Consider the following 12,062-nt stretch of genomic DNA (forward strand, 5'->3'; position numbering starts at 1 on the left):
GGAAGAGGGCAACGGCTGAGGGCGTCGGCATGGCCCATTGATTTCCCCAGGCGATGGATGAGCCGGTAGTGGTAGGCAGCCAGGAAAACAGTCCATCGCAGCATGCGTGGTGAGAGGACCGGTGGAGTTGGACGATCACCGGCGAGGAGGCCCAGGAGTGGCTTGTGGTCAGTGATGAGGTCAAAAGTCCTGCCATAGAGGTATTCATGGAACCTCTTCACTCCAGCCACAAGTGCCAATGCCTCCTTGTCGAGCTGGCTGTAATTCCGTTCCGTCGGAGATAGTGTCCTGGAAAAGTAGGCGAGCGGTGCTTCTCTTCCATCTGGAAAACGGTGACTAAGGACAGCACCGATGCCAAAAGGTGAGGCGTCGCAGGCAAGGACCAGCGGCCTGGATTCACTGTACTGTACCAACACACTGTCTGAAGAAAGGAGAGCCTTGACTGCGTTGAAGGCCACCGTCTCCCGATGACCCCAGGCCCAAGGCGTCTTAGTGCTAAGGAGTCGGTGAAGAGGCTCAGCCACTGTGGCTTTGTGGAGCAGGAACATGTTATAAAAGTTCAGCAGCCCCAGGAATGCCTGCAACTCCGTTTTGTTCTTTGGGGTGGGGGCCTGCTGGATAGCGCGGATCTTGGATGTGGTTGGGTGAAGGCCGGAGGCATCAATAAGATAGCCCAGGAACTCTACCTGTGGAACGGCGATCTGGCACTTCTCCCTCTTTACCTTGAGCCCGGCCTCTTGGAACCTGGTCAGCACGGCACGGAGGCGCTTGAACAGCTGCTGGTGTGAGTCTGCAGACACCAAAACATCATCAAAATATGGTACCACGCCCGGAAGCCCTTGCAGGAGACGCTCCATAAGGCTTTGGAAGATGCCAGGAGCCACACTCACCCCGAACTGCAACCGGCGGCAACGGAATGCCCCCCAGTGGGTGACGATCGTCTGGGCTTCAGCAGTGGCATCATCGACTGGCAGTTGTTGATAGGCTTGGGCAAGGTCCAGCTTAGCGAAGACCTTACCCTCACCCAGGGAATGCAGCAGGTGTTGGACAACAGGAACCGGATAAGCGTGCTGCTGAAGTGCCTTGTTGATCGTGCACTTGTAGTCAGCGCAGATTCTCACCGACCCATCTGGCTTGACAGGCGTGACGATGGGGGTTTCCCACTTGGCGTGGTCAACCGGCTCCAAAACTCCTTGGGCGATCAGTTTGTCCAGTTGTTCATCCACCTTAGCCTTGAGAGCAAAGGGAACCCGGCGTGGCTTTAGCTTGATGGGGGCGACTTGTGGATCAAGGCTAAAGGAGATGGGCGTACCTGTATATTGCCCCAAGGTGCCGTCAAAAACCTCGGCAAAGTCTTTGACCAGACCCTCAGTCTCTGCGTTAGAAATGCAGTTGATGCCGGTGACTTCCAGGCCGAGGGCATCAAACCAGTCTAGCCCTAGGAGGCTTGGCCGCTGACCTTCGACCACCACCAACCGGAGCAGGCCCGAAAAATCCTTGAAGGCGATCCGGAACCGGCCAACGCCTACCACGGGAATGTCGTTTCCCTGGTAGTCTCTCAGGTGTACGCGGTGAGAGTCGAGTTGCCTTTTGGACACTCTGGGTACCAGTCTTTTGATGGTGCTCCATGACACGATGGACAGGGCAGACCCGGTGTCGATCTCCATGTCACATGGAGCTCCTTCAATGAGCACCGTGACGTTCAGCTTGCGTTGCGTAGGCGAGTCGGTTTGGCCAATCGTGGTTCCAGATGGGCAGCGGCAGTTGGTGAGAGCGAAACAACTTTCCTTGGCAGACTGGAGTGAAGACTTGGACTTGCGAGTCGATGAAGGGGGGGTGTCAGACGGAGCCGATCGGCAGACCTTAGCGATGTGGCCCCTTCTGGAACACTTCCTACAGATGGCGTCTCTGAATCGACACTTGGCACGGGAATGGTTGCCTCCGCAGCCGGCACATTCCGGTTGGCCCTTGGACTTCTGTTGGAACTTCCTGCGCTCCCGCTTTGTCTGGTGCACGTCATCGTCTTCACTGGAGGATGCCTCATCACTGCTGGCCTCTTCATGATGCACCGGAACTGGCTCCCTAGCAAGACGCGGGCTGCTGGACTTGCGGATCTCCTGGGCGGAGCGTTCAGCAGCTTCTGAGGCCACAGCCTCCTCAATGACTTTCTGTAGCGTGAGGTCTGGCTTGGCTAGGAGACGCCGTTGCAGATGGATGTCCCGGACCCCGCAGACGATTCGATCCATCAGGGCATCGTCTAAGTCTCGGAACTCACAGTGCATTGCAGCCTGTCGCAGGGCGGTGGTGTAGTTGTTGATTGACTCCCCCTCTGCCTGGTTCCGGTGGTAGAACGCATGGCGGGCAGCAATCTTGGAGGGCTTTGGTGCGTAGTGGTTGCGGAGCTTCTCTTGGATCGTGTCCCATGGTGTTGCCTGGACTGCTTCAGGCGCAACCAATGCTCGGGCCGTCTCAAACACCTCAGGCCCACAGAGGCTGAGGAATAGGCCCCGCTTCCGATCCATTGATACTGCTGTCAGCTCGTTGGCTTGGAGGTAGCAGTCGAACCGAGCGAGGTAGGAGTCCCATGATTCAGAGACTGGCGCAAACGGCAGTAGAGGCACAAGTGAAGCCATGATTCCGATGCCGGCGTGAAGGGCGATGGATGGAACACAGTGCTCTAGCCAGAAGAGTCAGCTCTGAATTGGTTCTGCCCAGTGATTTCGCTCAGTGATTTCGCTCTGTGATTCAGCTCAGTGATTCAGCTCAGTTCAGAGGCTGGCCGCATCTGGCTGTGCTCTGATGTCCATCAATCCCATCCTCGTCGCCAGAGTTAGGTTGTGGGTTGACATAGCAGCCGGCACAGCAATTTCTTCAAGTAGCTCTTTATTTTGTAAGCTGGAATAGAACTGACTGCAAACAGCTCAGCCGGCCTGCTTTTATAGGCAGCCGGCTGTCAACATTGTAACCACAACAGCCCAGAGTTCCCGCCTAAAATAACTGCCGCGGACCTGAGTGAAAACTATCTACAGACCTGATTGAAAACTATATACAGTATCCCCCTGTTGGCCCAGGGTGAAACTACACTACATAACATGTAACCTGAAGCATATGTAACCTGAAGCGTATGTAACCCGAGGTACCAGTGTACACACAAACCTCACTCACACCCCGGCACGTGCTTTCCTAGCAACCACTCAAGCTTATCTGTTATTCTTGAGAAGTAATTAAAACCTAAAAGGCAGAAGATCTTCTTGCTACCCTTCAAAATAGGCTACAAACACATACGCTCCAACATTTCTCCAATGAAAATAGGAGTGTTTTATTACATACCCACCAACATTTCTCCTAAGGAAAAGCAGGGCATTCCGAGATCAAATCTGAAACCAAGACGGCTTCTGTAGATCTGGGACAATCCCTGGAAAACAGAGATACTTGGAGGGTCTGCCAACATATCTTTACTAATTATGAATATATATATATATATAAATTTATTTATTTATTTGCTTTTCCAAATGAAAGTTTTACAATCACATGTCCAGCATACATCATAAAAACAAAATCCCAGAGACTCTCCTGGACTTCCATCCTCCCCTTTGTGAGTCCTATTGTTAGTCATTTCCTCCTGCATCTTTTATAATAATCCAGATCTTCTACATCTCCATTACAGTGGTACCTCGGGTTACATACACTTCAGGTTACATACACTTCAGGTTACAGATTCCGCTAACCCAGAAATAGTGCTTCAGGTTAAGAACTTTGTTTCAGGATGAGAACAGAAATTGTGCTCCGGCGGCACGGCGGCAGCAGGAGGCCCCATTAGCTAAAGTGTTGCTTCAGGTTAAGAACAGTTTCAGGTTAAGAACGGACCTTCGGAATGAATTAAGTACTTAACCCAAGGTACCACTGTATATCCAAATTCCACCATTAAACTGTGTTATTCCAATCCTACTAACAGTTTTAATGGTTTACAGTGATTTTTAAGAAAAACTATAAGTTTTCCCCATAGAACAGAGAGATTTGATCCATGTTTTCAAAAACATCATACACGACTATGCCATAAGCGTAATGTCTCCAAGAACCACTAATATTCAAGGCGGCCAAATATGCATATTGACCCTGGTGCTTCTGCTTATTAAGGTTGCCAGCTTACTAAGATCATGTTCATAGATTCGAAATGAATTTTAATCGTGACAAAGCCATGTGTAACAGCTGAAGGCCCAGTTTTAGTACAGCACTGGGCACACTCAATGCCACATGGCTAAGTTCTTGCTTGCTGGCATCAGGTATAAATGAGGCCTGATTTGTCTCCATTCCCAGTCGCATCACACCCCGCTGCTGCATGAGCTGCGTATAATGAAGTTATGCCACTTCTCTCCATGAACTTTGTAGCTAATGGGACTGAACAATATGTAAATTTCTCTGGATTGCACCCAACATCTGGATCCACATTGTTACAAATTCAAAGGCAAGTATTTCAGTTCATATACCCCTGCTTTGAATTTAGATAAAATGGTCAGATTTGCAAATCTCTGGAAAGAAAGAGAAGGGGGCGGCTGAACTATGCTAACTGGTGAATGTATTACCATTTCAAAGCCCCTTTTATCTTTCTAGGGCTTTGAAATTATAATCATCATAACACGCAGTACAGTTTCAATACTCTCTTAATGTTTCTTATTCCTGTTTTCATTTAAAGTCTCATAATTTGGGGCACTGAACCCATGAGGTCTGAATGCATGCAATATTGAACCGAAGAATGGGGGGGATATGGAAAAATAACCTACCCCACCCCACAAAAATCACAATTTTAAAATTGAAAAATGACGAAGAGAAAAGGTATTGTTTATGTAAGTTCCTGAACCCATAATGACTTTTGCTAACACCAGGCTCAGTCTAACAGGTATGTTTTATTTGGAATCGCAACAGTGAAGGGTTATGCTATTTCAAGGAAAGCTCCAATAAAAGGATTTAACTTTTAAATACAGTGGTACCTCAGGTTACATACGCTTTAGGTTAAAGACACCACTAACCCAGAAATATTACCTCGGGTTAAGAACTTTGCTTCAGGATGAGAACAGAAATTGTGCTCCGGCGGCACGGCAGCAACAGGAGGCCCCATTAACTAAAGTGGTGCTTCAGGTTAAGAACAGTTTCAGGTTAAGAATGGACCTCCAGAACGAATTAAGTACTTAATCCAAGGTACCACTGTAAAACATTGACATTTTCACATGAAGTTTCAATAAAAAGAAGCAAAATTTCTCCAGGACACTTTGATATCCTCAGGCAGGATGAAAATGTGATTAAAATTATTGAATGAAATAATCATCATCATCAAACCTTTTATTGGCATCACATACAAACATCCAAAACAAATCAATACAGGATTACCACTTCCCCAGTGGCACAAAACATTTGCTAAAAGAAAGGAGGCAGAGCAGTTCTGGGTGAACACATCAGACAACACAGTGATTTTTCAAACAGCTCTTGTTTATTCACAGGTCAGAACAGAACTGAACTGAAGGGTTCAGCCAGCCTGCTTATATAGAGCTCCACTACAGTGCAACAGTAACCACTTTCTGTAACTATCCAATCACTGAACGTCACATTCAATCCCCTTTTTGCATATGTGGACCTGAGTGAAAACTATCTACAGTATCCCCCTGCTGGCCCAGGGTGAGAACTTCAGTACATAACAGTAAGGGTTTCCACCAGGTGGTCTTCACATTGGCAAGTTCTTTCTCCTTCCACCCTGACTGAGAACCTTCCCCAAAGGAGGTTTGACGGATTTGAATTAAACCTGGCCAGTGAAAATGCCCTTCTTTCTTGAGGGTTAAGCAGAAATTCAAGGTAATTGTGGTTAGTTTCATGTGCCCAAGAAAGTTGAAAATAAAGATGAAATTATGTAGAGTATGCTAACTAGCTATCTCAGGTATACTGAAAGTCAAAGATTGCTTTTAAATAATGTTTTAAGAATATTCTAGAATATATATCACGGCAGAGAAAAGGGTGTGTTTCTTTTTCATCTTACGATTCATTTTTCCAGATGAAGTTTCAGTTTCTCCTAGAGTAGGTTGCATGTGCCAAGGTGTTTTATTGTGGAATCCTGTAGAAATTTCCAGTGAAACCCAGATGCCTTTGTTGCTGTAGTTGACCTAGCTGCTCTAGAACAGAACTTCATATCTTTCAGGTGTCCTGATTTTTCCAAAACATCCCAGAATTACAGAAGCCATCCCAGCGTCTGAATTTATCCTGAGACATCCCGTTTCTCCACTCCAGAGCCACCACTGCCGGCACTGCCATTTGCAGTAGTACCGTGCTCTTCCACAAGCCAACATCAAAAGATGTGCACCCCACATTTGATCTCTGAGGAAAGGACTTCTGTATGTGCCACAGAACTTCCTCTTTTGCCCTGCTCCCCATGCCTCAAAATCAGTTCTGGAGTGTTGGGGGTACTCTGTGTAGGAGAAATTGGAGGAGCAGAAATCCTGTTGCCCAAACAGAACTCGACTGGTGCAGTACTGGATACAAAGCACTTTATTTACATTGAAATGGCCATAGATAAAGGTGTAGGTAAAGGTAAAGGGACCCCTGACCATTAGGTCAAGTCGTGACGACTCTGGGGTTGTGGCGCTCATCTCGCTTTATTGGCCGAGAGAGACGGCATACAGCTTCCGGTTCATGTGGCCAGCATGACTAAGCCACTTCTGGCAAACCAGAGCAGCGCACGGAAATGCCGTTTACCTTCCCGCTGGAGTGGTACCTATTTATCTACTTGCACTTTGACGTGCTTTCGAACTGCTAGGTTGGCAGGAGCTGAGACCAGTGGCGTAGCGTGGGGGGTGCAGGGGGGCCGGCCGCACCGGGCGCAACATCTGGGGGTTAGGGTTAGGGGGCGCAAACCCACGGGTTATGGGGTGCAAATTACTTGCCTTGCCCCAGGTGCTGACAACCGACGCTACGCCACTGGCTGGGACCGAGCAACGGGAACTCACCCCGTCGCGGGGATTCGAACCGCCAACCTTCTGATCGGCAAGTCCTAGGCTCTGTGGTTTTAACCCACAGCGTCACCCGCGTCCCAAGATAAAGGTGTAAGTTTCCTTAAAAACATCAGCATTTGATGCCGTATTCCGAACCTTCTTAATAGCGGGTACTACAAATAGCAGGTGCCCCCAATTTAATCTATCCCTTACTGCAATATTTGCAGAATCTTTTTGCAGAATATATGCAGAATATCTTTTTTAAATAAAAGATGAAGATTTTGCCCATTTTGCCCCCATCCCAGTAAATTGTACCATTCCCAGTTGCAACATACCTACTTTCCCACCTTAACAGTACGTTTACAATGCATGAAGTTTACACATGCACAGCGCAGTCCTACACATGTCTACTGAGGTGTAAGCTCCACTGAGTTCAATGGGGCTTACTCCAAGGTAAGTGGGTAGAGGATTGCAGCCTCAGACAAGGAAGAAACTAACATCGTAGCAATAGCTGCGGGAAAACAGGAAACACCATCAATTCTCCAAACACTGAGATCATCTCAATACTGTAGCTGGCAGTGTTCTGTTTAAAAGTGTTCTGTTAGACGTATAAGCAAACTCAGAGGTCTCATGATTTCCAACTTGGCAAGCAAGCAAAGCCAAAATCGTTAGGGTGGTTTTTGCTTTTTTTAAACTAGGGATGTGAGCTTTGAGAGTGGTTTTATAAATGCTACAATGACAAACAGGAGCATTCTAACATGCCAGCAGATATTTATTTAACCAAAGAAATAGCAGTGTTATGGTCCAAAATGATTAATAAGTAATGCCAAAATTCCCAGACTGCTCTTCAAATCAACACATTCAATGTAGAGGCAGCCACTGATGCCTGTTGCTTTGTGAGGTACAGCAAGGCTCAGGTTCACACAACGCCACTTCCCATCCCTCCTGATGGGAAGGATCAGGCCAACTAGCAACACTTCCCATATGCCCACTGGCCAGGCATACCTGCAGCCATGCTTTCACTGTTCTCTGATTGGCCAGAAAGGAGGTGGAGGATCCATCTCTTAGGAAATCTAAGGAACCGTTGATCACCAGGTAGAGACAATGCTTGTGTTGAGTGTCTGGAGGAGGTCGCAGGATGAATGGCGGCTAATCAAATCAGATTGAGGTTGAATCCTGCCAAGACAGAAGTACTGTTTTGGGGGGACAGGGGGAGGGCAGCTGTGGAGGACTCCCTGTTCCTGAATGGGGTAACTGTGCCTCTGAAGGACCAGGTGTTCAAACTGGGAGTCATTTTGGACTCACAGCTGTCCAAGGAGGTGCAGGTCAATTCTGTGTCCAGGGCAGCTGTTTACCAGCTCCACCTGGTACGCAGGCTGAGACCCTACCTGCCCACAGACTGTCTCGCCAGAGTGGTGCATGCTCTGACTATCTCCTGCTTAGACTACTGCAATGTGCTCTATGTGGGTGACCCAGAAACTACAAATCCAGAATGCAGCAGCTAGACTGGTGACTGGTAGTGCCCGCCGAGACCACATAACACTAGTCCTGAGAGATCTGCATTGGCTTCCAGTACGTTTCCGAGCACAATTCAAAATGTTGGTGCTGACCTTTAAAGCCCTAAACGGCTTCAGCCCAGTATACCTGAAGGAGTGTCTCCACCTCCATCAGCCTGCACACTGAGGTCCAGCGCTGAGGGCCTTCTGGCGGTTCCCTCCCTGCGAGAAGTTAGGTTACAGGGAATCAGGCAAAGGGCCTTCTCAGTAGAGGTTGGTGTCCTGTGGAACGCCCTCCCACCAGGTGTCAAGGAAATGAACAACTATCTGACTTTTAGAAGACATCTGAAGGCAGCTCTGTTCAGGGAAGTTTTTAATGTTTGATGTTTTATTATGTTTTTAATATTTTGTTTGGAGCCACCCAGAGTGGCTGGGGAAACCAGATGGGGAAACCAGATGGATGGGTGGTGTATAAATAAATAAATGATGTCATGATCATGTTAGAAATAGAGGTGCATGCCTATGCTGGCTGTGTGCAAGGGAATAAGGCATTTGCACCCATCGAGGAGCTCTTGCTCCTCCCCAGACAAGGAGAGTGAATTCAACTCCTCTCAGGAATGGCAGCTAGGGTACACCAGGATATGTTTCTTCTGCCATCCTTGCAAATACCCTGTGTTTTACATAGCCACTTGTGGAGTCTGAGGCGGTTTTAGGGTAGCGCAACCAATGTGACCGCACTGGGCACCAGTCTGCAGGGGGCGCCACAACAATGCTGTGGAACGGGGTGTGAGAGGCAGGGGGCACCATTTTTTTGCATCACATGGGAGCCCAAAATCTGCCATTGGTGCAATGAAGTGCAAGGAGTTAAGGTGACTTGAGAACTTGTTGACAGAAAACAGCCTTGGGTTAAATAGACACATGTATGACAAGGAACGCGGGACACGGGTGGCGCTGTGGGTTAAACCACAGAGCCTAGGACTTGCCGATCAGAAGGTCGGCGGTTCAAATCCCTGCCACGGGGTGAGCTCCCGTTGCTCGGTCCCTGCTCCTGCCAATCTAGCAGTTTGAAAGTAGTAGATAAATAGGTACCGCTCTGGCGGGAAGGTAAACGGTGTTTTCGTGCACTGCTCTGGTTCGCCAGAAGCGGCTTAGTCATGCTGGTCACATGACCCGGAAGCTGTACACCGGCTCCCTCGGCCAATAAAGCAAGATGAGCATCGCTATCCCAGAGTCGGCCACGACTGGACCTAATGGTCAGGGGTCCCTTTACCTTTACCTTTATGACAAGGAAAGGGTTAAATACACGCATGCATGCGCGCACACGCACACATGGCCATCTTCACCATTGCTATTCTTTCTCGTAACATCTGCAACAAAGCCCTTCGAACCATTATGGGAAAGAAACTGCTTGCATTATGAGAAAGAAACTGCTTGCAATATGTGTACCTAAATTCCATCTTGCCCCCAAGGCTTGAAGGTGATGCAGAGCATCTTTCTCCAACCACGTCAAAGAATCACATTTAAATTGTCAAGCCTGTTTGCTCAACAGTGCGCAGTCTGTCAGCACGTATCAGTACTCGGTTAGAAAGTATCCCTCTGCCCACACAGATTCAGATGTCAGATACATCCATTGTGAATTGTCTTGAATGAATCTTGACAATACTGGAACCTGTAGCACAACCCTCCCCCACGTTTTATAGGCAAGCTGCAAACAATACCAGCCAGGCATTAGTAAACCAATTCCTGGAAGCAAAGTTCAGCTTTGTGGACACATCTACAACAGCCCTTTATTAGGGACACCCCGAGTGTGTTGGCTTTGCACCAAAGTAAGTACCTAATAAGGGACACAGATGGCACTGTGGGTTAAACCACAGAGCCTAGGACTTGCCGATCAGAAGGTTGGCAGTTAGAATCCCTGTGACGGGGTGAGCTCCTGCCAACCTAGCAGTTCGAAAGCATGTCAAAGTGCAAGTGGATAAACAGGTACCGCTCCGGCGGGAAGGTAAACGGCATTTCCATGCGCTGCTCTGGTTTGCCAGAAGCGGCTTAGTTATGCTGGCCTGGAAGCTGTACGGCGGCTCCCTCGGCCAATAAAGCGAGATGAGCGCCGCAACCCCAGAGTCGGTCACGACTGGACCTGATGGTCTGGGGGCCCTTTACCTTTAAGTACCTAATAAACTCATTGGTAGCCAGTGCAGTCAGACCAGGATCGGTGTGAAATGCTCAAACCCTCTTGCTCCGGTGAGCAACCTGGCCGCTGAATTCTGCACTAGCTGGGTATGTCTCAGTATCTGCTTTAGATACAGAAGGTCACAGGTTCAATCCTGGGCAACTGCAGGTAGGGCTGAGACACCAGCACAAAACCCTGGGGAACTGCTGCGTTCCAGTGTAGAAAATACTGAGCTGGATGGACAAGGGGTCTGATTCAGTATAAGGTAGCTTCCTATGTTCCTGTTTATTGCTTTGCAAGTTTGAGAATACCAGTTGCCCCAACTCCCTTGTACCAAGATGAATCTGGAAAGAGCCAGTCTTGTGTGTTTATCCTCAAATGGAACACATTCCCAATAAGGACTATACAAAGAAAGTTGTGCCAGGCTTACTCATCTCATCCTATCAAACAGGGTCCTGCAACAGTTCTTTCTTTTATGAGTAATTGGATCTGATGGGCCTGTGTCAAAGGATTGGTTATTTTGAACAGACCAGATAGAATAAGTTGCCCTGAGTTACTTCTAATGAAATATCTCAAGGGAATCCAAAAGATTAGGTTAGCCTTAATAAGATGACAGTGAGCACATGGCAAGTGAGAACTGAATGCCAAGAGAAATTTCCAAAAAGTAAAGCAACCAGTCTTGCCAGAGGAAGCAGCCGAGGCCAGCAGAGGAAGTCTAGCAGAAAGTGGAAGAAAGCAGGTCAGCAGTAAAAAGAGCTGAACATAAAGAAACTCTCTCCAACATCTGAACTATTAGTATGTAGCTGAAAAGACTGTGATCCTCGCTACTATCAGTGCCAAATCTTTATTTTAGAACTGCTATCTCTTTAGTAGGGACGTGGGTGGCGCTGTGGGTTAAACCACAGAGCCTAGGACTTGCCGATCAGAATGTCAGCGGTTTGAATCCCCACGAGGGGGTGAGCTCCCGTTACTCGGTCCCAGCTCCTGCCAACCTAGCAGTTCGAAAGCACCTCAAAGTGCAAGTAGAGAAATAGGTTCCACTCCAGCGGGAAGGTAAACGGCATTTCCGTGCGCTGCTCTGGTTCGCCAGAAGCGGCTTAGTCATGCTGGCCACATGACCCAGAAGCTGTACGCCGGCTCCCTCGGCCAATAAAGCGAGACGAGCGCCGCAACCCCAGAGTCAGTCACGACTGGACCTAATGGTCAGGGGTCCCTTTACCTTTACTATCTCTTTAGTAAGGTTGAATATACATCAGGAGTTCCGAAACTGTGGTCCATGCACACCCTTCTTTCACGTGGTCTGTAGCATTCCCACATTAAATGGACAAGTTGATTTTTAATTGCATTTCTATAGCTTCTTTTGTTTCTTGTATTGTATGTTATCATATTACAATTTGAATTGTATGGATCCAAAACAAAACA

The sequence above is a fragment of the Podarcis melisellensis genome, assembly GCF_964234715.1.
Source record: "Podarcis melisellensis genome assembly, chromosome: 3".
NCBI classification, from domain to species: domain Eukaryota; kingdom Metazoa; phylum Chordata; class Lepidosauria; order Squamata; family Lacertidae; genus Podarcis; species Podarcis melisellensis.